Source organism: Hemiscyllium ocellatum, chromosome 4 (genome assembly GCF_020745735.1).
Source record: "Hemiscyllium ocellatum isolate sHemOce1 chromosome 4, sHemOce1.pat.X.cur, whole genome shotgun sequence".
Classification (NCBI taxonomy): domain Eukaryota; kingdom Metazoa; phylum Chordata; class Chondrichthyes; order Orectolobiformes; family Hemiscylliidae; genus Hemiscyllium; species Hemiscyllium ocellatum.
Window position 1 is genome coordinate 1,343,863 of NC_083404.1, and position 26,159 is coordinate 1,370,021.

Sequence of the window (26,159 nt, forward strand, 5' to 3'; positions counted from 1 at the left end):
CTTAGGAAATCCAAAGGCACTTTGAAACAAATGAAACCCTTTGAAGGTGTTCGAACATATAAGATGCGACAAACAGCAACGTGACCATCACTGGACAACCTTCTTCTATTGCAAATTAAAAAGAAAGATCGTGACAAAGGGATAACTTCTGGAAAGCAGCACCATGTCCATCTGAGAATGCAGCTGGAGGTTTGGCTGAAAGTCTCATCTGAAAGATAGCACTTACAACAGTGAAGCACTCCACAGTGTTACCCTGGAGTGCCGCTGATGGCTATGACAGATAAAGAAAAATGTAGGTGGCAAAATTCCAAGTTTTAACAGGAAAAGAGAAAGGTTCAGTGAACTGGATTATTTCTACTGATTAGAATGGTGTAGGCACCAGCACAAGGCTAGAAAATATTAACAATTGTGAGGAAAACATTAGCAAAGCATTGCAAAAATGTGACTTTTCCATCGTTAATAAGCATATTCAAAACCCCTGATGCATCATAGAAGTTATATTTTTATTTCCTTCTGTTGTTGTGAGTAAAAATCATAATTCCTTAACAACTCTTGTCAATGAACAGGTTTAATTGATTAAGGTGTTAGCCTGGCAATGTCAGACTGCTGAAGGTTTGTAAAACACCATGAATAATTCTGGAGAAAAATCATGTTTTAAAATATTCTAAAATCAGTTGTTAATGGGATGTGTTTAGTATCATTTTTCAGAAGTAGTTTTATTCCAACTTTGTCATGATGGTACTACAACCACAGAAAATCTAATAAGAAGTGAATTTTAAAGGAGACTCAATATCCACTGGTACGCTAGGCATGAGGAGACTGTGATACATGTCTTTAATTTATTACGCTTACTTACATAATCAGAGCTGCAGTTATTTTGTAACGTGTGTGTGTGTGTGTGTAGGTCTGTGCTGAAATTTCAATTACATTAAAATTGTACAATTTTCCTTTTGATAGGAGGCAGTATTCATGATAACTGTAATAAGGAATGTGAATGCTATATGATTAATTTCAAATGTTCGTATTGTACAGGATAAAGAGAAATTGACTCAGTTTGAATACACCTGTCAACCTGGGGAAATGTACTGGGAAGACTGATCCCAGAAAGAACAATGCAACACAGTTACATTAACACGCTGAGAGAAAAAATAGTTCAGTCAAACATAATGAATTGTAAATGCTAAGCCCAAGCAGTTTAGGAACATTGATAAGATGAAATGAGAGAATTATTACCATTGGAGCTCCAATTTAGATATATGTGTTTGACAATGTTCTTATGCTAGTGATGATTTTTAAAATGCATCATTTATTATTTAATTTTCCATATTTGTTGGAGTTAGCAAGTCCACAATTGAGGAAGTGGATGAGGGGATTAGGAAGCCGAATCATGGGCTGGTCCAGATCACTCCTGTGAGATCCAGAGAAATGTTCCTCTCCATCCTGACTCTGAAGAAGAGTGTTAGGAGAAAGTGAGGACTGCAGATGCTGGAGATCAGAGCTGAAAAATGTGCCCGAAACGTCGATCCTCCTGCCCCTTGGATGCTGCCTGACCTGCTGCGCTTTTCCATCAACACATTTTTCAGCTCTGAAGAAGAGTCACTGGACTTGAAACACTAACTCTCTTTCTCTCTCTGCCAGACCTGCTGCATTTCTCCAGAAACTCTCTTTTTTGTTTCTGATTTTCAGCATTCATGGTTCTTTGTTTTCCTCTAGATATGATATAGGTCACCTCTAGGTGATTTAATTGAGACATATAAGATATTCAGAAAGTGAGATAGGGTGGACAGTGGGAGCCTTTTTCCTCAGATGGTGATGGCTAGCACGATGGGGACATAGATTTAAGTTGAGGGCTGATAGATATAGGACAGGTGCCAGAGGCAATTTCTTTACCCAGACAGTAGTAGGGGCGTCAAACACCCTGCCTGCAACAGTTGTAGACTCACCAACTTTAAGGACATTTAAATGGTCATTGGATAGACACATGGATGAACATAGAATAGTGTAGGATAGGTAGGCTTCAGCTTGGTTCCACAGGTCAGCACAACATCAAGGGCTGAAGGGCCTGTACTGCACTATAATGTTCTATGTTCTATGATCTATATGTTTAGAAATAATTGGTGTCAGAAATGCTTAATTACTTCAGATGTGCTGTTCCTTTCCATTGGAAACGAGCATACTAAGTATGAGACTTGCTTTAACTATGTACAGTGAACTCAAGTGGCTATTGGTCAATGGATCAGGCATAGATTGCATCCTCAATATAACAAATTTGCAAACTTTTAAATCTACAGTTTAAAACCTCACCTTTACCACAGGTACACACCCTCATACACAAATGTCTTTGGTTCTTTGGTCCAAAGTAAGTTAATTCCAGTGTTATACTTGATCATCAGTGCCACACACTTCAATTAGACCAGTTTTCCTTGTTTTTCTTAACATTTATACCTTTTATTCATTTCTATAATGAGGGTATCACTGACTGGGCCAATATTTATTGCCCATCTATAATTGCACAGATAGTATTTAAGAGTTAACCCCATTGCTGTGGGTCTGGAGGTTAGGATGACCATTTCCTTCCCTGAAGGACATTAATGAACCAGATGGTTTTCCCCACCAGTGATTTCATGGTCATTGTTAGACTCCATTGTTAAATTCCAAATGTTTTTGGAATTTAAATTCCACCATCTGCTGTGGCAGGATTTGAACCCAGGTTCCGAGAGTACTACCTGGGTCACTGGATTAAGAGGTCAGTAATAATACCACAAAGCCAACACCCTTCCCAGCTCCTTTTATTGTGTTTGTTTGTCTTTTGTGTAAATGGGGCTGAAAACAAAGGTTATTGGGATTAAGTTGGAGACATCAATGAGGTAACTTTGTTGTTAAATTTTGCTTGCTACAGTTACTTTTTAAAAATGATTCTTGCTGAGGACATTGGCATCATTGCGTGACTATTAGTTGCCTGTTTCTAGTTGCCCCTTGAGAAGGTGGGGGTGAGTTGCCTTCTTGAACCACTGCAGTCTACATGCTATAGGCTGACCCACAATACCATTAGGGAAGGAATTCCAGGGATAGTGAAGTAACAGCCAGATATTTCCAAGTCAGGATGGTAAGTGGCTTAGATTCAAAGAGTCATAAAGATGTATAGCATGGAAACAAACCCTTCATCCAACCCGTCCATGCCGACCAGATATCCCAACCCAATCTAGTCCCACCTGCCAGGACCCTGCCCATATCCCTCCAAACCCTTCCTATCCACATACTCATCTAGATGCCTTTTAAATGCCTCCACCACTTCCTCTGGCAGCTCATTCTATAGGCGAAACTGAGGACTGCAGAATTTGGAGATCAGAGTCTGGATTAGAGTAGTGCTGGAAAAACTCATTCCATACACGTACCACCCTCTGCGTGAAAAAGTTACCCCTTAGGTGTCTTTTATATCTTTCCCCTCTCACCCTAAACCTATGCCCTCTAGGTCTGGACTCCCCCACCCCAAGGAAAAGACTTTGCCTATTTATCCTATCCATGCCCCTCAGGATTTTATAAACCTCTATAAGGTCACCCCTCAGCCTCCGATGCTCCAGGGAAAACAGCCCCAGCTTGTTCAGTCTCTCCTTGTAGCTCAGATCCTCCAACCCTGGCAACATGCTTGTAAATCTTTTCTGAACCCTTTCAGGTTTCACAACATCTTTCTGATAGGAAGGAGACCAGAATTGCACGCAATTTTCCAACAGTGGTCTAACCAATGTCCTGTGCAGCCACAACATGACCTCCCAACTCCTGTACTCAATACTCTGACTAATAAAGGAAAGCATACCAAATGCCTTCTTCACTATCCTATCTACCTGTGACTCCACTTTCAAGGAGCTATGAACCTGCACTCCAAGGTCTCTTTGTTAAGCAACACTCCCTAGGACCTTACTATTAAATGTATAAGTCCTGCTAAGATTTGTTTTCCCAAAATGCAGCACCTCACATTTATCTAAATTGAACTCCATCTGCCACTCCTCAGCCCATTGGCCCATCTGGTCCAGATCCTGTTGTAATCTGAGGTAACCCTCTTCGCTGTCCACTATACCTCCAATTTTGTTGTCATCTGCAAACTTACTAACTGTACCTCTTATGCTCGCATCCAAATCATTTATGTAAATTACAAAAAGTAGAGGGCCCAGCACCGATCCTTGTGGCACTCCACTGGTCATAGCCCTCCAGTCTGAAAAACAACCCTCCAACACTAGCCTCTGTCTTTTACCTTTGAGCTAGTTCTGTATCCAAATGGCTAGTTCTCCCTGTATTTCATGAGATCTAACCTTGCTAATCAATCTCCCATGGGGAACCTTGTCGAACACCTTACTGAAGTCCATATAGATCACATCTACTGCTCTGCCCTCATCAATCCTCTTTGTTACTTCTTCAGAAAACTCAATCAAGTTTGTGAGACATGATTTCCCATGCACAAAGACATTTTGACTATCCCTAATCAGTCCTTGCCTTTCCAAATACATGTACATCCTGTCCCTCAGGATTCCCTCTAACAGCTTTCCCACCACCGAGGTCAGGCTCACTGGTCTATAGTTCCCTGGCTTGTTCTTACCACCCTTCTTAAACAGTGGCACCATGTTTGCCAACCTCCAGTTTTCTGACATCTCACCTGCGACTATCGATGATACAAATATCTCAGCAAGAGGCCCAGCAATCACAAAACAAATCTTAGCAGGACTTATACATTTAATAGTAAGGTCCTAGGGAGTGTTGCTTAACAAAGAGACCTTGGAGTGCAGGTTCATAGCTCCTTGAAAGTGGAGTCACAGGTAGAGTCCACTTTAATGCATTTCAAGACATCCAGCACTTCCTCCTCTGTAATATGGACATTTTTCAAGATGTCACCATCTATTTCTCTACTTTCTATTTCTTTCATATCCTTTTCCACAGTAAATACTGATGCAAAATCCTTGTTTAGTATCTTCCTCCATCTCCTGCAGCTCCACATAAAGGTAGACCTTTGAGGGGCCTTATTCTCTCCCTCGTTACCCTGTTGTCCTTAATGTATTTGTAAAAACCCTTTGGATTCTCCTTAACTCTATTTGCCAGAGCTATCTCATATCCCCTTTTTGCCCTCCTGATTTCCCTCTAAAGTATACTCCTACTGCCTTTATATGCTTCTAAGGATTCACTCGATCTATCCTGTCTATACCTGAGATATGCTTCCTTCTTTTTCTTAACCAAACCCTCAATTTCCCTAGTTATTCAGCCTTCCCTTTCAAATTGACAGGAATATCATTTCTCATTTATCTCATTTCTGAAGGCTTCCCATTTTCCAGCTGTTCCTTTACCTGTGAACATCTGCCCCTAATCAGCTTTTGAAAGTTTTTGTCTAATACCATCAAAATTGACCTTTCTCCAATTTAGAACATCAACATTTAGATCTGGTCTGTTTTTTTCCATTTTAAAACTAATATAATAATGGCCCCCAAAGTGGTCCCCCACTGACACCTCAGTCACCTGCCCTGCCTTATTTCCCAAGAGTAGGTCAAGTTTGCACCTTGAAAATGTGTTGCTGGTTAAAGCACAGCAGGTCAGGCAGCATCCAACTGTGATCTCCAGCATCTGCAGACCTCATTTTTTACCCCAAGTTTGCACCTTCTCTAGTAGGTACATCCACATACTGAATCAGAAAACTGTCTTGTACACACTTAAGAAATTCCTCTCCATCTAAACCCTTAACGCTATGGCAGTCCCAGTCCCTGTTTGGAAAGTTAAAATCCCCTACCATAACCATCCTATTATTCTTACAAATAACTGAGATCTCCCTAAAATTTGTCTCTCAATTTACCTCTGACTATTAGGGGGCCTTTAATACAATCTAAACTTGGTGATCATCCCTTTATTATTTCTCAGTTCTATCCAAATAACTTTCCTGGATGTATTTCCAGGAATATCCTCCCTCAGTACAGCTGTAATGCTGTCCCTTATCAAAAATGCCATTCCCCCTCCTCTCTTGCCTCCAGCTGTCATATGAAATGTAATAGAGCAGACCAATAGAGCAATGTGCTTACACAATGCTTGGAGGGGAACTTGCAGGCGATGGTGTTCCCATGTATCTGCTGCCCTTATCCTTCTAGGTGGAAGTGGTTGTGGGTTTGGAAGGTGCTGTCCAAGGACTTTTGATGAATTTCGGGTGGATAATACAACTGCTACCACTGAGCAGGAGTGTGGCGGGAGTGGATGTTTGTGGAAGTGGTGCCAATCAAGCGGCTGCTTTGTCCTTCTTGAGTGTTGTTGGAGCTGCCCCCATCCAGGCAAGTGGGGAGTATTCCATCACACTCCTGACTTGTGCCTTGTAGATGGGGGACAGGCTTTGGGGAGTCAGGGGATGAGTTACATAGCATACTGTCATGTGAGATGTAATAGAGCAGACCAATAGAGCAATGTACTTCCACAATGCTTCAGATATTGGAAGTGTTCTGACAAGTCCAGACAATGGGGAATAATAAATTGCTAAGTCTTTTGTTTAAGGTACAAACCCAGTGTCGAGAACTGATTATTCACAGAGTCTGGGATTGATTATTCAAGACTGATTTGATTTGCCTGTTTGTCTCCGTGTCATAACATAATTGAACCGTTTAACACAAGGCAGAATAAGTTTGCAGGAGGGAGAAAGATTACATAAATTTCTTCTCCATAACTTCTACTTTCCATCTTCATGAATATTGGTCACACTTTTCCATTAACTCTTACTCTTGTAATCTACAATCAATACATTTGTTCCACCAACATGGCTTAATACAAAGTGAATTGTTCACAAAGGGGACACTGGGAAAAACTGACTGTTTTTATTTTCAGTCAGGATATATCGATGAAGATGAAAGTGGCATAACCCTCTTCATGTTGAAGTTCTCATCTACACTGGATAGTCCTCTGAGAATCCTGACCTGCACCGGCCTTCTCCCATGTGAAAAAATGCAATCAGCTCTTCTTTCAGTGAAAGGTTTTAGTAGTCGTTGAGTGTTCAGTATTGTTCTTAGTCTTTGAAACAGATAGGGTCGCTGAAATCTAACCTAATGGCGTTAGAAGTACCAAAAGCGTCATGAGATGAAGGGGAAGATTAATTAGCCCAAGTTCCTGTTTCCAGTGACTCCCTGATGGAAAGAATTGCAGTGTGGATATCAGGGCTCTAACTGACACATGAAGAGAATTCACTCGGTAAATTAGTACATTGTGACAAGGACCTGTAAACCAAACTAAACTTAACCATGAATGATGAAGGGCTTATGCTCGAAACGTCGAATTCTCTATTCCTGAGATGCTGCCTGGCCTGCTGTGCTTTGACCAGCAACACATTTGCAGCTGTGATCTCCAGCATCTGCAGACCTCATTTTTTACTTAACCATGAATCTGCAGCTTTAGAAAATAAAGAACAATGTCAGACAATAAACTTTAAAAATATGTAAAGCTAAATCATTTGGCCATGAAGTTATGTTAACAACAGCTTGTACATACTAAAACATCTCCAGGCAAGTTGCGGGAGTATTATAAAAGACAGCATGACATCAACGTCGATAAGGAGATGTCAGGGAAGATGAGCAAAAACATGAACAAAGAGGCAGGTTCATAGAAGTGACTTTAATGAGAAATGTGAAGTGGCAAAGCGGAATGTTTAGGAAGAACATTCCAGAGCCCAGGACCCAGACAGCTAAAGGCATGGCCTCGAATTGTGCAACAATTAAAATTGGGAACGCTCTGGCCTCCAGCATTCAATGAGCTCAGATATCTCAGGTAGCTTTGGGAATGGAGATCATCACTGAAGTGGAAGGTCATCAAGGGATCTGAAAACAAGACTGAGAATTTTAAAATTGAGATGTTGCTTGACCAGTTGCAAGTGTTGCTAGTGAGTACTGAGGTGAAAAAGAAAACATTTTATGAAAGGTTTGTTTGGAAGCTTCAGCAGCAGATGGGCTGAAGCAGGGTCAAATTACAAATAGGCTGTTTTAGTGATGACATAAAATGAGACTGGATTCTCAAAACAAAACAGACACCAAGGCTGCAAACTGACTGACATGATCCCAAAGATTGCCACTCAGGAGAGGGATCTATTTGGTACCGAGGTAATGGAGTGAGGATTGAAAACAATTATTTCAATCTTCCTAATATTTAATTGGAGGAAAGTTTTGTTCATGGAGCAAGAAATTTCTGAGCAGTCTGATCATTTAGTAAAACAAAGGATTCAGGAGAGCTGATGGTGAGATGAAGTTATGAGAGCTGGATATCATCAGCATATTCTGTGCCTTTGGAAAATGTTGCCAAGTATGTCAGTAAGAATTATATTGTACAACCTACCCTCTGTACCATTTAATTTACAATCCAAGGATAGACCTGCAGAATTTCTCCCTGAACTTCAAGACCAATCAAGTAAAACTCCAGAATGTCTTCTTTACAAACTCTTAGCATGAATTTCTTTGTCCACCTGTCATCAGTAAATAATCCATATATTTTCAATTTGACTGAATTTCAATGCTGCATTTTTGTAAAATATGATAATATGAGGTAAATGAGTTATTTCCATAATTATATAGCAACCAGGGAATTTTTCACATTTGGAAGAAAAACAATTATATTTTGCCATACAGGTGATCTCTTCATTCACTCAGGAAGCAAGTTTTCTCCTCACTAATCCCTGCTAAGGCCCTGGTTATCTCACAGGATCTGGCTTTATCAGCATCTCATCAACCAATCTACAATTCAATCTGGTTCAAAAAATCTGACCATCATGGAAATGTTTCCCTGTTGCATTTGTGTTAAATCAACATTATCATGTGACCTATTCTATGTTACACATTCATCATGTTTTCAGGAACAGCTGTTTTCAGGCTCAAGTCAATATATAAAGGCCTTTAATTACATTGTTTAAATGGCCATCAAAATGAATGGACAGGACAGAGTGTAACCTGATGCACAACCAGAGACACAATCATTGAGCATGTTTGTCTGGGACCTGCTGCAGCTGAACAAACAGAGGACCCTGCTGGAGTTCCACTCAACATTATATATTGCATATTGTGAACTGAACACTGTAGTTTAAATCGTTCATGTCTTTCAGTATTCTTCTTAAAAAATACATTTAGTTTTAGAGTTGCGCAACGAATTTAAATCTATATTCTTTTTAAGTAAATTTTGGAGCAAATTATTTCAGCTTCAAAAGCATAGGGTATGCTCCTGAAAAAGAGGCTCAAAAACATTACAGTTTGAACAAAATGTTCATCGAGCCTTCCTGATTTAAATCCAGCTTCACCTCCCGAAGGGCTCGTGCATTTTGGTAGCTGTAGCTGCTGAAGGTTCAGGTTCTCTTGTGGATTTCGGGAAATAGTGTTTCACTTTCAGGAATACACACCCGACCTATTTGTGACACTGTCAGAAAGTGTGATGCTGGAAAAGCAGAGCTGGTCAGGCAGCATCTGAGGAGCAGGAGAGTCACACATACAGCTCTTCATTAGGAATGTGAGCTTATGTGTGAAACGTCGACTCGCCTGCTCTTTGGATGCTGCCTGACCATCTGCGCTTTTCCAGCAACACGCTTTTTGACTCTGATCCCCAGCATCTGCAGTCCTCACTTTCTCCCATTTGTGACACTGACTTTTCACACAGGGTTTGGACTCACTCTATGTCTTTTTGAACCACAATAGAGAGCATGAGGGGTGTGGCTATGGACAGAGACCTCCTCAGAGTTTTCTAACACTGTAGCCCAGCTCCCAACATCATGTAATAGTCCCTTGATCCTCGGTTCTTGCATCATTCCCATCCACATCAATGCTGACCCACATCACCTCCAGATACCCTCACTCCTTCACCCATACTCACGTTGTCCCATGTCATCTCAAACCCCACCCACTCAATTCACCTCAGAACATCCATGCCCCCACATAACAACCCAGTTTGGGAGAAAGCACAACGCTGATCTTATTGTAATTCCATGGGAGAGGGTGTTAATGAGGATTCAGCCTGGAACTCTCCGGAACAGTCTGGAAGTAGTTTGTTGCAGTCATAATTAGAACCAAGAATGATGGTTGTGGTTGTTGGAGGTCAGTCGCCTCAGCTCCAGGACATCTCTGCAGGAGTTCCTCAGGGTAGTGTCCTCGACCCAACCATCTTCAGCTGCTTCACCAATGATCTTCCTTTCATCATAATGACAGAAGTGGGGATGTTTGCTGATGAATGCACAATGTCCAGCACCATTCACAGATCCTCAGATACTGAAGCAGACCATGTTCAATTGCAACAAGATCTGCACAATATCCAGGTTTGAGTAGACAAGTGGCAACAAATTCCAGCTTATCACTATCTCCAATATAAGACAATCTAACCACTGTCCCATGACATTCAATGATGTTACCATCATTGAATCCCCCACTATCAACATCCTGGGGGTTATCATTGACCAGCTACTCAACTGGACTCACCACATGAACACAGTGACTATAAGAATAGGTCAGAGACTAGGAATACTGCAGTGAGTAACTCACCTCCTTACTCCCCAAAGCTTGACCACTATCTACAAGGCACACGTCAGGAATGTGATGGAAAACTTCTCATTTGCCTGGGTGGTTGCAGCTTCGACAACACTCAAGATGCTTGACACCCTCCAGGATAATGCAATCTGTTTGATTTGCATCACATTCACAAACATCCACTCTCTCCCCCACCCCACAGCAGCGTGTACTATCTACAAAATGCACTGCAGGAATTCACTAAGGCTCCTTAGACAATGCTTTCCAAATACATAACCACTTTTCCATCTAGAAGGACAAGGGCAGCAGATACATAGGAACACCACCACCTTCACGTTTCCCTCCAAGCCACTTACCATCCTAACTTGCAAATATATCACCGTTCCTTCACTGTTGCTGGGTCAGAATCCTGGAATTCCATCCCTAAGGCATTGTGGGTCTACTCACAGCACATGGACTACAGCGGGTCAAGAAGGTAGCCCACCCCCACCTTCTCAAGGGGTAACTAGGATGGGCAGTAAATACTGGCCCAGCCAGCGACACCACATCCCTTGAAATGAATAAAATAACCCAAAGGATTATCAGTTGCATTGGTAAACTCTGTGTCAGTCTAGCCTCAGAGATCCACAACTCCATCGCAGCTGTATTAAAAACAAAACTAAAAGACAGATGTCTAGCCCTTACTCTCCAGACACACCCACCATACACTTTCCATCCTTATTCAAACCAGCTCATTGTACCTCATTGCTCACCAATCCCCTATAAACACTACACCTTCATCCACCAACCGGTGCCCCTCTACTGACCATACCCATCACTCTGCTATACCATGCTGACATAGTGCCAACTCATTCCAATCCTTCTATCCACCATATCCTTCATGCCAACTTACCAATACCCTTTGAATCTGGGCCTTGGCAGGTTTGGATGAAGTGTCACTGGAATTGAAACATTAACTCTGCTTTTGTCCCACAGATGTTGCCAGACCTGATGAGTTTCACAAACAATTTCTGTGTTGGTTTGTTTCAGATCTCCAGCATTTGCAGTTCTCTGTTTTAGATTGCCTAGTGTCCTTTATGTCTGACTTTCAGAAGCAATGCTGAGATGAAATAACGTTTTAAGTAACGATTGTGGAGCTTAGGTAAAAAATAAATCTTCCAACTTTATAAAAAGAAAGTGTAATCCTTTATAAAAGAAAAGACTTCATTCAAGAATTTAATCCCTTTTGAAACAAACATTTGTATTTAAATAGGTAAAAACAATGACTGCAGATGCTGGAAGCCAGATTCTGGATCAGTGGTGCTGGAAGAGCACAGCAGTTCAGGTAGCATCCGAGGAATAGTACTGCTCCTTGGATGTTGCCTGAATGCTGTGCTCTTCCAGCACCACTAATCCAGAATTTGTATTTAAACGCCCACATCAAAAATTTCTTATCCATTTGGAGACAATAATCAAACTTTCAATTCACAGGCCCCTGGCCCTCTGTGATAATGGCTGGATGTGGATTCAATCATTCTGCAAAAAGTATTTAATAAGAGCTCTGTGGTTTATGTCAACAGACAGAGAGTGAACTTGTTAGCACTATTTAAAATAACTTACAGATATTTTATTTAAAGGGCAGGAGATTTAAATTCCTTGAAGGTTTGGTGGTTCTTACAGCAAATCCACTTTCTGAGCATATTCATGTCTAATATTCCTCTCTGAAAGGAGTATGTGTACTGATAGTGAAGGTAATCTACCAATACCTCACAAGGTCATCCTGAACACCATCCGCTGTCTCACCCATTGAGAGCCAACAGCCTTTTCCCAGCCAGCTTATTACTCTGGGGAACACTGGCCAGGAATTGGGAATGGAAGACAGATAGTAGAGCAAAGGATATATGTGATGACTTGTGTTTTATATGGAATATTAGATAATTTACCAGGACCGTTTGTTTTATGATGGATTTTCTGTTTGTATTGGAGTCAAGAGAATATTGTGATAGTTGGCAACAGAGGGTAGTTAAGGTGTGAAATTGTAGAAGAGGGTATAGGGAGTGTGTTTGTGCTCAGGTGATGAGCAGCCCAGAAGAATTAAGATATAAGAGTGGCCCCCTGTTTTTCTTCCTCGGCACTTGTTTCTGCTGTTCCACTGCTTGCAATGTACCTGATGATAAGGACTGTAACTTTATCATGATGAGATTGGGCAGGATATAGCAAACCACAAGAAATCATGTCACATGCTCTGCAATCCTGTACAGGGACTTTTCCAGGGTGTTGTACACCATGTTAATATTACTTAAGCACCCCAGTAGCAGCATGGCTGTCTCTATAAGCGAGCCTGTCCAAGTGTGTGTGGATTGTTCACTGGAGTCACAAGGAGGTTAGTCAGTAGCTGGCTTTCGTCACTAGTAGTCACCTTCAACTGGAGACTCAAATTCTTGTGGTACATGAAATGATTGCACAGTGGCTGGTATCTCATCCCCGAGTCCCCTTTTATTTACATTTGCACAGGAGACGGGCTCTGACCAGCTAGCTCAGAGACAGTTCCCAGTCTGAGGAGGCCTCCTGTTGAGATCTGTCAGCTTGGGCTCCATGACTGGCCCAATCAAGGGCCTCAGAGTCAATGAGATCCACCTGGCCCTGGGTTCCAGTCACTGCAATACGTTAAAGTGATGCATGATTGCTACCTATAACCTGTATTCACCTACACAATACATTGAGCAATAATCAAATCAAGGTGCACGTTGCAAGAGCTGAACCCTCTGCATTTGAAATAACTCCTGAAATTGGAAACAGTGTCCATAGTACAATCCATAACCAATAGGAGCCTAGGCCATGAGGAAATCTGCTGTTATGATGAAGCTTTAGTATAGTAGTTACTTTTTATATTCAACAGAGAACAGCAAACTATAAGATGGAGGAGAACTCCCCAACTCCAGACTGGAATGAACCAAACATAAAGAGATTCCTGGCTATGGTACTTTCTCAGGTTTTGGTGATGGTGTCTCTCACTCTGTTTGGAAGTTGCAGATGAGCCTGGAATGATGGTAGGTTACAGGGAGCATTTCCTCGGTGAAACAGATGGATCTAATGTGCAGCTTTTTGAAGAGTTTGAGGCAGAAGGTTTGCTCCCTGAACATCCTGGTGTCTTGCTGAGACTCTGTCTCATTATCGTGCTTCTTCGACCAGCTTGCCCTTCCCTGTGATACCTTTACTCATTCTCCATCATAATTCAGCGCCAAAGCTGAGAAGCGCTGATCCAAACTCAACTCAGAGCAAACTTTATGTAACATTACAAACCAAATGCAATACATCAGTCAGCAGCGGCTGGAAAAAAAATGATTAGCAATTAACCTGACAGTGTCCGGTCAACTCTTTTAAAGTTAAAAATCACACAACACCAGGTTATAGTCCAACAGATTTACTTGGAAGTACTAGCTTTCGGAGCGACGCTCCTTCATCAGGTGGCTAGTTACCTGATAAAGATGCAGTGCTCTGAAAGCTAGTCACTCTAATAAACCTGTCCTATAACCTGTTGTTGTGCGATTTTTAACTTTGTCCACCCCAGTCCAACACCAGCATCTCCTCATCATCTCTTTTAAAGGCACTGCTAGGGGACCTACCTGCTGCTACAAGCATCTTCAACTCTGTAGGTTTACAGAGTACCTGAGTTGGAATACAGAGGTTGAAAATGGCAATGGTGTATCAGTATGATACACTGAATGAGATTATGTACTCTGCAGACAACAGCACCGACCCCTTGCACTGATGTGACCAACCGGCTGGGAAGCATTTCCAGCACAAGGAGTGTACACATGTGCTGGGGATGATAATTTCACACAAAATGTTGGAACTATGACATTTTGTGCCTTTGAGGTTAAAGCCTCACCATTTATTTACTAAAAGGAGGGCGTTGAAGACTTATTGCTTCAATAGACAACAGACAATAGGTGCAGGAGTAGGCCATTCAGCCCTTCGAGCCTGCACCACCATTCAACATGATCATGGCTGATTATCCTTAATCAGTATCCTGTTCCTGCCTTATCTCCGTAACCCTTGATTCCACTATCCTTGAGAGCTCTATCCAACTCTTTCTTAAATTAATCCAGAGACTGGGCCTCCACTGCCCTCTGGGGCAGAGCATTCCACACAGCCACCACTCTCTAGGTGAAGAAGTTTCTCCTCATCTCTGTCCTAAATGGTCCACCTCATATTTTTAAGCTGTGTCCTCTGGTTTAGGACTCACCCATCAGCGGAAACATGTTTCCTGCCTCCAGAGTGTCCAATCCTGAAATTAATCTTATATGTCTCAATCAGATCCCCTCTCAGTCTTCTAAACTCAAGGGTATACAAGCCCAGTTGCTTCAGTCATTCAGTGTAAGGTAATCCCGGCATTCCAGGAATTGACCTCGTGAACCTACGCTGCACTCCCTCAATAGCCAGAATGTCTTTCCTCAAATTTGGAGAGCAGAACTGCACACAGTACTCCAGGTGTGGTCTCACTAGGACCCTGTACAGCTGCAGAAGAACCTCTTTGCTTCTATACTCAATCCCTCTTGTTATGAAGGCCAGCATGCTATTAGCCTTCTTCAATGCCTGCTGTACCTGCATGCTTATTTTCATTGACTGGTGTACAAGAACACCCAGTTCTCTCTATACTGCCCCTTTACCTAAATTGATTCCATTGAGGTAGTAATCTGCCTTCCTGTTCTTGCCACCAAAGTGGATAACCATACATTTATCCACATTAAACTGCATTTGCCATGCATCTGACCACTCATCTAACTTGTCCAGGTCACCCTTACCATCCTTAATATCATTAACATATATTGTAAAAAGCTGCGGTCCCAGCACTGATCACTGCGGTACCCCACTGGTCACTGCCTGCCATTCCAAAATAGAGCCGTTTATCACTACTCTTTGTTTCCTATCAGCCAACGAACTTTCAATCCAAGTTAGTACTTTGCCCCCAATACCATGCGCCCTAATTTTGCTCACTAACCTCCTATGTGGGACTTTATCAAAAGCTTTCTGAAAGTCCAGATACACTACATCTACTGGATCTCCCTCGTCCATCTTCAGAGTTACATCCTCAAAAAATTCCAGAAGATTAGTCAAGCATGATTTCCCCTTCATAAATCCATGCTGACTCTGACCTATCCTGTTACTACTATCCAGATGTGCCGTAATCTCATCCTTTATAATCGACTCCAGCATCTTTCCCATCACTGAGGTCAGACTAACTGGTCTATAATTTCCTGCTTTCTCTCTCCCACCTTTCTTAAAAAGTGGTATACCATTAGCCACCCTCCAATCCACAGGAACTGATCCCGAATCTATCGAACTCTGGAAAATAATCACCAATGCATCCATGATTTCTCGAGCCACCTCCTTCAGTACCCTGGGATGTAGACCATCAGGCCCCGGGGACTTATCAACCTTCAGACCTAACAGTCTCTCCAACACCAATTCCTGGCAAATATAAATTCCCTTAAGTTCAGGTCCTTCAGACACTGTTACCTCAGGGAGATTGCTTGTGTCTTCCCCAGTGAACACAGATCTGAAGTACCAATTCAATTCCTCTGCCATTTCTTTGTTCCCCGTAATATATTCCCCTGTTTCTGTCTTCAAGGGCCCAATTTTAGTCTTAACCATTTTTTTCCCTTTCACATACCTAAAAAAGCTTTTACTATCCTCCTTTATATTTTTGGCCAGTTTACCTTCGTACCTCATTTTTTTCTCTGCATATTTCCTTCTTAGTAATCCTCTGTTGTTCTTTAAAAACTTCCCAGCCCTCTGTTTTCCCACTTATCTTTGCTATGTTATACTTTTTCTCTTTTAACTTTATATGTTTCGTCCTACTAAAGCTTTCTTTAAAATTTCTGATGTTAGAAACTGGAGTAAATATTTTTTAAATCACAAAAATATCATTGATGCAGTGGGAGAAAGTACCAATTCCAATTACCATGCATTGAAATAGACAAATGTTACTTCAGTTCACTTTGGGAATACAAAGAGTGCAGTGCAGAATGTATCTCTAACCATTGCTTTAGTTTAATGCTTCATTGTTATTTAACTTGCAAATACATAAACCAATGAATTTCGCTTCTACAATTGTAATTTGATTGTAACGAGGTCAGCCAGCTGGACATAATCGAACAAATTCCCTGATTGGAACTGCTAATCTGGTGCAATCAGGGAGCCCTGGCCGACAGATAGAAAGGGCAGTGTCAGAGATATTGGCCGCTGGCTCTGTCTGAGGCAGGATGAATGTCCTGCTCCTCGGGTGCTGCCTGACCTGCTGTGCTTTTCCAGCACCACCTTCTTGACTCTAACCTCCAACATCTGCAGTCCTCACTTTCTCCTAGTACTAAAGTCAAGAACTGTTCACGTGTAAATAAAGGGTGAGTTGATGATGGGATTCTGACCTCTGTGCAATGATTTCACTGGTCATTTATTCTGGCACTTTAAGAACACTATATATAATGTTAAGTAATAGTGTAAATAACTTGTATCTAGACCACATAGACTTTGCAAGGATTCCTATACAACACATCGTCTTGCAAAGGACTCCTCATATAAACAGGTGAAATGGTTAAACTAGATATTGAAAGCTGTATTTTTTAATGAGGTGGTACACATAATGGCCTCTGCAACTTGAGACTTGCATCTCTTTCCATGATAACGCTGTGAAATGGAGTGTTGTAACATTTACAATGGATTAAAGAATGCTTGTACTCACTCTTCCTCTATTTGTATATTCTAATTGAATTTTAAACGTCACTGTTGGAGTAATTGTCAGCAAAAAGGTTTAATTTAATCCCATGTATGTTTTGAATATTCTTTCCATGAGATATTTTTTAAGCAGTACTTTAATGATCAGATCTGTACATTACACAGCATCAGATCTACCCTCTTCCAGCCGCAATGTTTTTAAACTGCACAGCTTGAGTGATTTAAGAGAAATGTTGTATAAAAATCCACAAATAGCATTTAAACACTGAAGTATGAATACACCTCATTACAAGTTAACTTGCACTTTATTTATTTATTGAAAATGTATATCTATAACTCTGACTTCTCAGGAACAATCTTCAAAATAGCAGTAATTTATATAACAGAATACGTATGATGAAAGGAATAAAAAAAACATAAATTTGGAAAATGGAAACAGCTGGCAGTAAGCGAGCCATAAACTGAATGATATGCGATGATCTCTCCCAAAACTGAATTTGCATAGTTTACAAAAAGGTAATAACAGAGCAAACATCATTAATCTATTATAGAAATACACTGATGCAGCAAATACAACAGCTTGGTCCAGCAGCCCCCATACAGAATAACAAACTTATGTTTGGAAAGAAAACTATCATAAATTTTAATACAAAAAGTGCCTGACTGGCATCTTATATCTTTCTTGCAGTTATTTGAAATGGTAAGTTGTAAAACATCACCATCATTTTACTGCCCCAATTTACTTTAAAAGTTCATTTTACTCACGTTGTCATGCATTAGCATTTTGGTATTTTAAAATAAATGTTAGCATATTTGTTTCTTGTTTTACTTAGCTGTAAAATGTTTCAGACACGACACCTCTTAAGAAAGATAAAATTATGATTGTCACCTTATTTGTAAACTAATTAAATCCTGCATTCTTCTCCTCATTTTAAAAATGATATCGGAAAGAAAATAGTAATTTCTGAACTAATAAAATTACTACTCATACTTTAAACTCTAGCAACACCAATACAATAAGCCAGTTTAAGTAAATTTGGATTCCTAAATGAATGCATGCCATAAAGTGAATAAGTAGTGTAAATAATATTTTCAATGATTCAGTTCTTAAGTGATTATAAAAGAGCATGTCACAGTGAAAGAGTAAGCAATGAATGACATTAACCTGCCCACCAGCATTTTTCGCTGATATGGCACTGAGCTCAGTTTCGGATCTTCAATAAAAAAAGTCCAGTTGCTCAGAAATAAGCTTCAGTGAGTTTGAATACATGAATAGTAATTCTATTTATATGCAATCTCTCAGTGTTTGTGCCTTTTATTATGCTAACGCCCAAATACTCACATGGGAAAAACATTTCTCTACAAAGAATAAGCTTGAAATTTAGGCTGCAGTTATGTTGCCACTTTTGGCAAGGAGGGTTTCAGTGATAGATACTGACCTGAATGTGGCAGGATAGGTTGGTGTGCTGACAGGAGAGGTTGGTGTGCTGACAGGGGAGGTTGGTGTGCTGATCAGATTGAAACGAAATGATGTGATGCCCCTTCAGGAGACCATCTCACATTGACTTGACTTTGCAAAGTTTAACTCCAGTTCTACATATAACTATGATCTAAATGTGCTCAGACAGTATATTGGATCACAACTGCTGCACTGGGAACTTTAAAACTTTCCATGTAACCTTTTATTTTTAAAGTGGTCAGAAAATGATGGTGTCTAACTGCTACTTGAACATGAAAAGCAGCTGCCTAGTGGGTGGAACCCCTTTGTGGTTAACCTTAATATGACCTGGGAGATATGAAGTTCTGGCCTCTCAGCAACGCATTACACATCTACATTATTACCACAATCTGACTTTGAAACCATTTGTTAAACACAGCAGCACAGCAGGCGCTTCCTCAAGTTTCACGTGGGTTTGAGGAATTTGTGGTCACAATGTTAGAAGTAGATTTAAAGAGAACACCAATTAGGAGCATCAACTTTCTGATAAAGCCAGCCAATAGTGACCGGGTCTGAAGGAATGACATTTTTGTATGGAATGCTAAAGTGTGAGATGGTGTGGAAAGTGGAAGTTGTTGCAGTGCACACATTGCCTGTTCATTTCCTCACCAGTTGGTCATAACCAAAGCATGTACAGATTGGACACCTGCAAGAGTCATCAATGGAATTTTGGAAAATCAGGTCACTAGGATGTTCAGAGACTTCTGAAAAAAAAAATCAGATATCACAGGGAGAAGATTGATTTGTCTTTTAATTTAAGGGCCATTCCACAGAGAGGTGAACTTCCCCTGTCGTCCACCCAGTGGTAGGAGCTGATGGCTGTTTGGCATTGAATCTGCTCCAACTCAGGGTCATTGGAGGAGAATATGGTGCACTTAATGTTCTTCTTTGCAATGGCTCTCCAGAAAGCAAGGTTGAACAGAAATGCAGCATTTCACCAAGACTTGAGTGGCCATGTATTCCATGTAAAGGGGCTGTATTCCAGGCTCCCCCAAATCTATCCACTCTTCTGAAACTAAAGACATCTGTCGCTTATCCAATGCTGTCCTTTCTAGTCACTTGGCCTCTGTGCTGCGGCAAACAGTCATATCATTTATCACCCAGAATTAATCTACAAATTCATTCCGAAGGTCTGAGAAATAACATTCAGGCAGTCTGAGAAATAGCATTCAGGCAGTCTGAGAAACTACATTCAGGCAGTCTGAGAAATTATGATCTGATGGTCTGAGAAACTACATTCAGGCATTCTGAGAAATTACGATCTGATGGTCTGAGATATGAAGCTCAGGCAGTCTGAGAAACTACGTTTAGGCAGTCTGAGAAATTATGATCTGATGGTCTGAGAAACTACGTTTAGGCAGTCTGAGAAACTACATTCAGGCAGTCTGAGAAATTATGATCTGATGGTCTGAGAAACTACGTTCAGGCGGTCTGAGAAACGATGTTCAGGAGGTCTGAGATACTACATTCAAGCAGCCTGAGAAACTACGCTCAGGCAGTTTGAGAAAATATATTCAGGAAGACTGAGAAACTACGCTCAGGCGGTCTGAGACACTACATTTAGTAAGTCTGAAAAGCAATGTTCAGGCGGGTCTCAGAAACTACATGCAGTCAGTCTGAGAAATTAAATTCTGGCGGTCTGTGAAACAACATTCAGGCGGTCTCAGAAATAACGTTCTGGTGTTCTGAGAAAGTACGCTCAGGCATTCTGAGAAACAACATTCAGGCAGTCTGAGAAACTGCGCTCAGTCATTCGGAGAAACTATGCTCAGGCGGTCTGAGAAACGACATTCAGGTGGTCTGAGAAATTAGGCTCAGGCAGTCTGTGAAACTATGTACAGGCCATTGAGAAACTACATTCAGGCAGTCTAAGAAAGTACATTCAGGTGGTCTGAGAAACTACGCTTAGTCATTCTGAGAAACTACACTCAGGCAGTCTGAGAATCTACGTTCAGGCGGTCTAAGAAACTACATTCATGCAGTCTGAGAAACTACCTTCAGGCAGTCTGAGAAACTACCTTCAGGCAGTCTGAGAAACTACACTCAGGCGTTCTGAGAAAGTACCTTCAGGCGGTCTGAGAAGCAGCATTCAGGTGGTCTGAGATGCAATGTTCAGGCAGTCCGAGAAACGACATTCAGGCAGTCTGAGAAACAACGTTCAGTCGGTCTGAAAAAGTAAATTCAGGTGGTCTGAGAAACAAAGTTCAGGCTTTCTGAGAAATTGCATTCAGGCAGTCTGAGAAATTACATTCAAGCAGTCTGAGAAACTACATTGAGGCGTACTGAGAAATTGCATTCAGGCAGTCTGAGAAACTACATTCAGGCATTCTGAGAAAGTTCCTTCAGGTGGTCTGAGAAGCAGCATTTAGGCTGTCTAGAAAATTACGTTCAGGTGGTGTGAAAAATTAAAATCAGGCGTTCTGAGAAACTACATTCAGGTTTCTGAGAAACTACGCTCAGGGAGTCTGAGAAACAATGTTAGGCAGTCTGAGAAACTACATTCAGCAGTCTGAGAAACTTCGTTCAGGCGTTCTGAGAAACTACGTTCAGGTGTTTTGAGAAACTACGCTCAGGCAGTCTGAGAAACTACATTCAGGCTGTCTGAGAAACTACATTAAGGATGTCTGAGAAACTACGAACAGGCGTTCTGAGAAACTATGTTAAGGAAGTTTGAGAAACTATGCTCAGGCAGTCTGAGAAACTACGCTAAGGCAGTCTAAGAAACTAAATTCAGGTGGTCTGAGAAAGTGCATTCTGGTGGTCTGAGAAACAACGTTCAGGCAGTCTGAGAAACTATGTTCAGGTTTGTCTGAGAAACTATGTTCAGGCAGTCTTAGAAAATACGCTCAGGCAGTCTGAGATACTACATTCTGGCAGTCTGAGAAACTACATTCAGGTGGACTGAGAAACGACATTTAGGCGTTCTGAGAACTATGTTCAGGCGGTATGAGAAACCACACTCAGGCAGTCTGAGATCCTACGTTCCAGTAGTGTGAGCAACTACGCTCAGGCAGTCTGACAAATTATGTTCAGGCAGTCTGAGAAACTACGTTTAGGCAGTCTAAGAAACTATATACAGGCAGTCTGAGAAACTACGTTCAGGCAGTCTGAGAAACTACATTCAGGTGTTCTGAGAAACTACATTCAGGCTGTCTGAGAAATGACACTCAGGCTGTCTGAGAAACTACATTCAGGCAATCTGAGATACTAACTTGAGGCGCTCTGAGAAACTATATTCTGGCAGACTATGAAACTATACTCAGGCAGAATGCGAAAGTACCTTCAGGTGGTCTGAGAAACAGCATTCTGTTGGTCTGAGAAGCAACATTCAGTCGGTCTGAGATACTAAATTCAGGCTGACTCAGAAACAACGTTCAGGCGGTCTGAGAAACTAACTACATTCAGATTGTCTGGGAAATTACATTCAGGCAGTCTGAGAAACTACATTCAGGCAGTCTGAGAAAGTATGCTCAGGCGGTCTGAGAAACTACATTCAGGCATTCTGAGAAACTACATTAAGGATGTCTGAGAAACTATGAACAGGCGTTCTGAGAAACTATGTTAAGGCAGTCTGAGAAACTACGCTAAGGCATTCTGAAGAACTACATTCAGGGGTTCAGAGAAACTATGTTCAGGCAGTCTGAGAATCTACATTCATGCAGTCTGAGAAACTAAATTGAGGCGTTCTGAGAAACTACATTCCGGCAGTCTGAGAAACTACGTTCAGGCAGTATGAGAAACTACGCTCAGACGGAATGAGAAAGTACCTCCAGGTGGTCTGAGAAACAGCATTTAGGTGGTCTGAGAAACTACGTTCAGGCAGTCTGAGAAACTACGACCACGTAGTCTGAGAAACTACGCTCAGGAGTTCTGAGAAACTATATTCAGGCAGTCAGAGAAACTACGCTCACCCGTTTTGAGAAACTGCATTCAGGCAGTCTAGGAAACTACGTTCAGGCAGTCTATGAAAATACACTCAGGCGGAATACGAAAATATCTTCAGGTGGTCTGAGAAACAGCATTCTGGTGGTCTGAGAAGCAACATTCAGTCGGTCTGAGATACTAAATTCAGGCTGACTCAAACAACGTTCAGGCAGTCTGAGAAACTACATTCGCGTGGTCTGAGAAATTACATTCAGGCAGTCTGAGAAACTACATTCATGGGGTGAGAAACTACGTTCTGGTGGTCTGAGAAACTACGTTCAAGCAGTCTGAGGAACTACATTCAGGCTGTCTGAGAAATTATATTTAGGCGTTCTGAGAATCTATGTTCAGGTGGTCTGAGAAACTACATTCAGATTGTCTGGGAAATTACGTTCAGGCAGTCTGAGAAACTACATTCAGGCGTTCTGAGAAACTACACACAGGCAGTCTGAGAAACTACATTCAGGCGTTCTTAGAAACTACATTCAGGCAGTCTGAGAATCCACATTCATGCAGTGTGAGAAACTAAATTCAGGCAGTCTAAGAAACTACACTCAGATGGAATGAGAAAGTACCTTCAGGTGGTCTGAGAAACAGCATTCAGGCGGTCTGAGAAATTAAATTCAGTCTGTCTGAGACACGACATTCAGGCAGTCTGAGAAACTACATTCAGGTGTTCTAAGAAACTACCTTCAGGCAGTCTTGGAAGACTACGTTCAGGCTGTCTGAGAAACTACGTTCAGGCAGTCTACGAAACTACACTCAGACGGAATGAGAAAGTTCCTTCAGGGGGTCGGAGAAATAGCATTCAGGCGGTCTGAGAAACAATGTTCAGGCTGTCTGAGAAACTACATTCAAGCGTTCTTAGAAACTATATTCAGGCAGTCTGAGAAACTACGATCAGATGTTCTGAGAAACTACATTCAGGCTGTCTGAGAAACTACGTTCAGGCTGTCAGAGAAATTACGTTCAGGCAGTCTGTGAAACTACACTCAGGCGGTCTGAGAAACTATATTCACGCAGTCTGAGAAACTACGTTCAGTCAGTATGAGAAACGACATTCAGGCGTTCTGAGAAACTACGCTCAGGCAGTCTGAGAAACTATGTTCAGGTTTGTCTGAGAAACTATGTTCAGGCAGTCTTAGAAAATACGCTCAGGCAGTCTGAAATACTACATTCAGGCAGTCTGAGAAACTACATTCAGGTGGACTGAGAAACGACATTTAGGCGTTCTGAGAACTATGTTCAGGCGGTATGAGAAACCACACTCAGGCAGTCTGAGAAACTATATTCAGGAAGTCTGAGAAACTACATTAAGGCAGTCTGTGAAACTACATTCAGGTGTTCTGAGAAACTACACACAGGCAGTCTGAGAAACTACATTCAGGCGTTCTTAGAAACTACATTCAGGCAGTCTGAGAATCCACATTCATGCAGTGTGAGAAACTAAATTCAGGCAGTCTAAGAAACTACACTCAGATGGAATGAGAAAGTACCTTCAGGTGGTCTGAGAAACAGCATTCAGGCGGTCTGAGAAATTAAATTCAGTCTGTCTGAGACACGACATTCAGGCAGTCTGAGAAACTACATTCAGGTGTTCTAAGAAACTACCTTCAGGCAGTCTTGGAAGACTACGTTCAGGCTGTCTGAGAAACTACGTTCAGGCAGTCTACGAAACTACACTCAGACGGAATGAGAAAGTTCCTTCAGGGGGTCGGAGAAATAGCATTCAGGCGGTCTGAGAAACAATGTTCAGGCTGTCTGAGAAACTACATTCAAGCGTTCTTAGAAACTATATTCAGGCAGTCTGAGAAACTACGATCAGATGTTCTGAGAAACTACATTCAGGCTGTCTGAGAAACTACGTTCAGGCTGTCAGAGAAATTACGTTCAGGCAGTCTGTGAAACTACACTCAGGCGGTCTGAGAAACTATATTCACGCAGTCTGAGAAACTACGTTCAGTCAGTATGAGAAACGACATTCAGGCGTTCTGAGAAACTACGCTCAGGCAGTCTGAGAAACTATGTTCAGGTTTGTCTGAGAAACTATGTTCAGGCAGTCTTAGAAAATACGCTCAGGCAGTCTGAAATACTACATTCAGGCAGTCTGAGAAACTACATTCAGGTGGACTGAGAAACGACATTTAGGCGTTCTGAGAACTATGTTCAGGCGGTATGAGAAACCACACTCAGGCAGTCTGAGATCCTACGTTCCAGTAGTGTGAGCAACTACGCTCAGGCAGTCTGACAAATTATGTTCAGGCGGTCTGAGAAACTACGTTTAGGCAGTCTAAGAAACTATATTCAGGCAGTCTGAGAAACTACGTTCAGGCAGTCTGAGAAACTACATTCAGGTGTTCTGAGAAACTACATTCAGGCAGTCTGAGAAATGACACTCAGGCAGACTGAGAAACTACATTCAGGCAGTCTGAGAAATGACACTCAGGCTGTCTGAGAAACTACATTCTGGCAGTCTGAGAAATTATATTTAGGCATTCTGAGAAACTACATTCAGGCGGTCTGAGAAAGTACGCTCAGGCATTCTGAGAAACTACATTAAGGATGTCTGAGAAACTACGAACAGGCGTTCTGAGAAACTATGTTAAGGCAGTCTGAGAAACTACGCTCAGGCGTTCTGAAAAACTACATTCAGGAGTTCAGAGAAACTATGTTCAGGCAGTCTGAGAATCTACATTCATGCAGTCTGAGAAACTAAATTCAGGCAGTATGAGAAACTACATTCTGGCAGACTATGAAACTATACTCAGCCGGAATGTGAAAGTACCTTCAGGTGGTCTGAGAAACAGCATTCTGGTGGTCTGAGAAGCAACATTCAGTCGGTCTGAGATACTAAATTCAGGCTGACTCAGAAACAACGTTCAGGCTGTCTGAGAAATTACATTCAGGCAGTATGAGAAACTACGCTCAGACGGAATGAGAAAGTTCCTTCAGGCGGTCTGAGAAATAGCATTCAGGCGGTCTGAGAAACAATGTTCAGGCAGTCTGAGTAACTACATTCAGGCGTTCTTAGAAACTACATTAAGGCAGTCTGAGAAACTACACACAGGCAGTCTGAGAAACTACACACAGGCAGTCTGAAAAATTAAAATCAGGTGGTCTGAGAAACTACATTCAGGCAGTCTAAGAAACTACGCTCAGACGGAATGAGAAAGTACCTCCAAGTGGTCTGAGAAACAGCATTTAGGTGGTGAGAGAAGCAACGTTCAGGCAGTCTGAGAAACTACATTCAGGCAGTCTGAGAAACTACATTCAGGCGGTCTGAGAAACTACATTCAGGCAGTCAGAGAAACTACGCTCAGGCAGCCTGAGAAACTACATTCAGATTGTCTGGGAAATTACGTTCAGGCAGTCTGAGACACGACATTCAGGCAGTCTGAGAAACTACATTCAGGCAGTCTAAGAAACTACACTCAGACGGAATGAGAAAGTTCCTTCAGGCGGTCTGAGAAATAGCATTCAGGCGGTCTGAGTAACTACATTCAGGCGTTCTTAGAAACTAC

General features: G+C 41.6%; 1 protein-coding gene across 3 annotated transcripts in view; it reads right to left on the reverse strand.

Annotated features, from left to right (window-relative positions):
• Positions 1-26,159, reverse strand: part of tox (thymocyte selection-associated high mobility group box) — a 463,082-nt gene that overhangs the window by 210,356 nt on the left and 226,567 nt on the right. The window contains exon 2 of one of the 3 annotated variants that reach the window (XM_060824081.1): positions 20,779-20,881. The exons of the other annotated variants lie outside the window; for them this stretch is intronic. The gene's annotated coding sequence lies outside the window, so the exon portion shown is untranslated. The remainder of the gene's footprint in view (positions 1-20,778; positions 20,882-26,159) is intronic. 3 annotated transcript variants of the gene reach the window in all.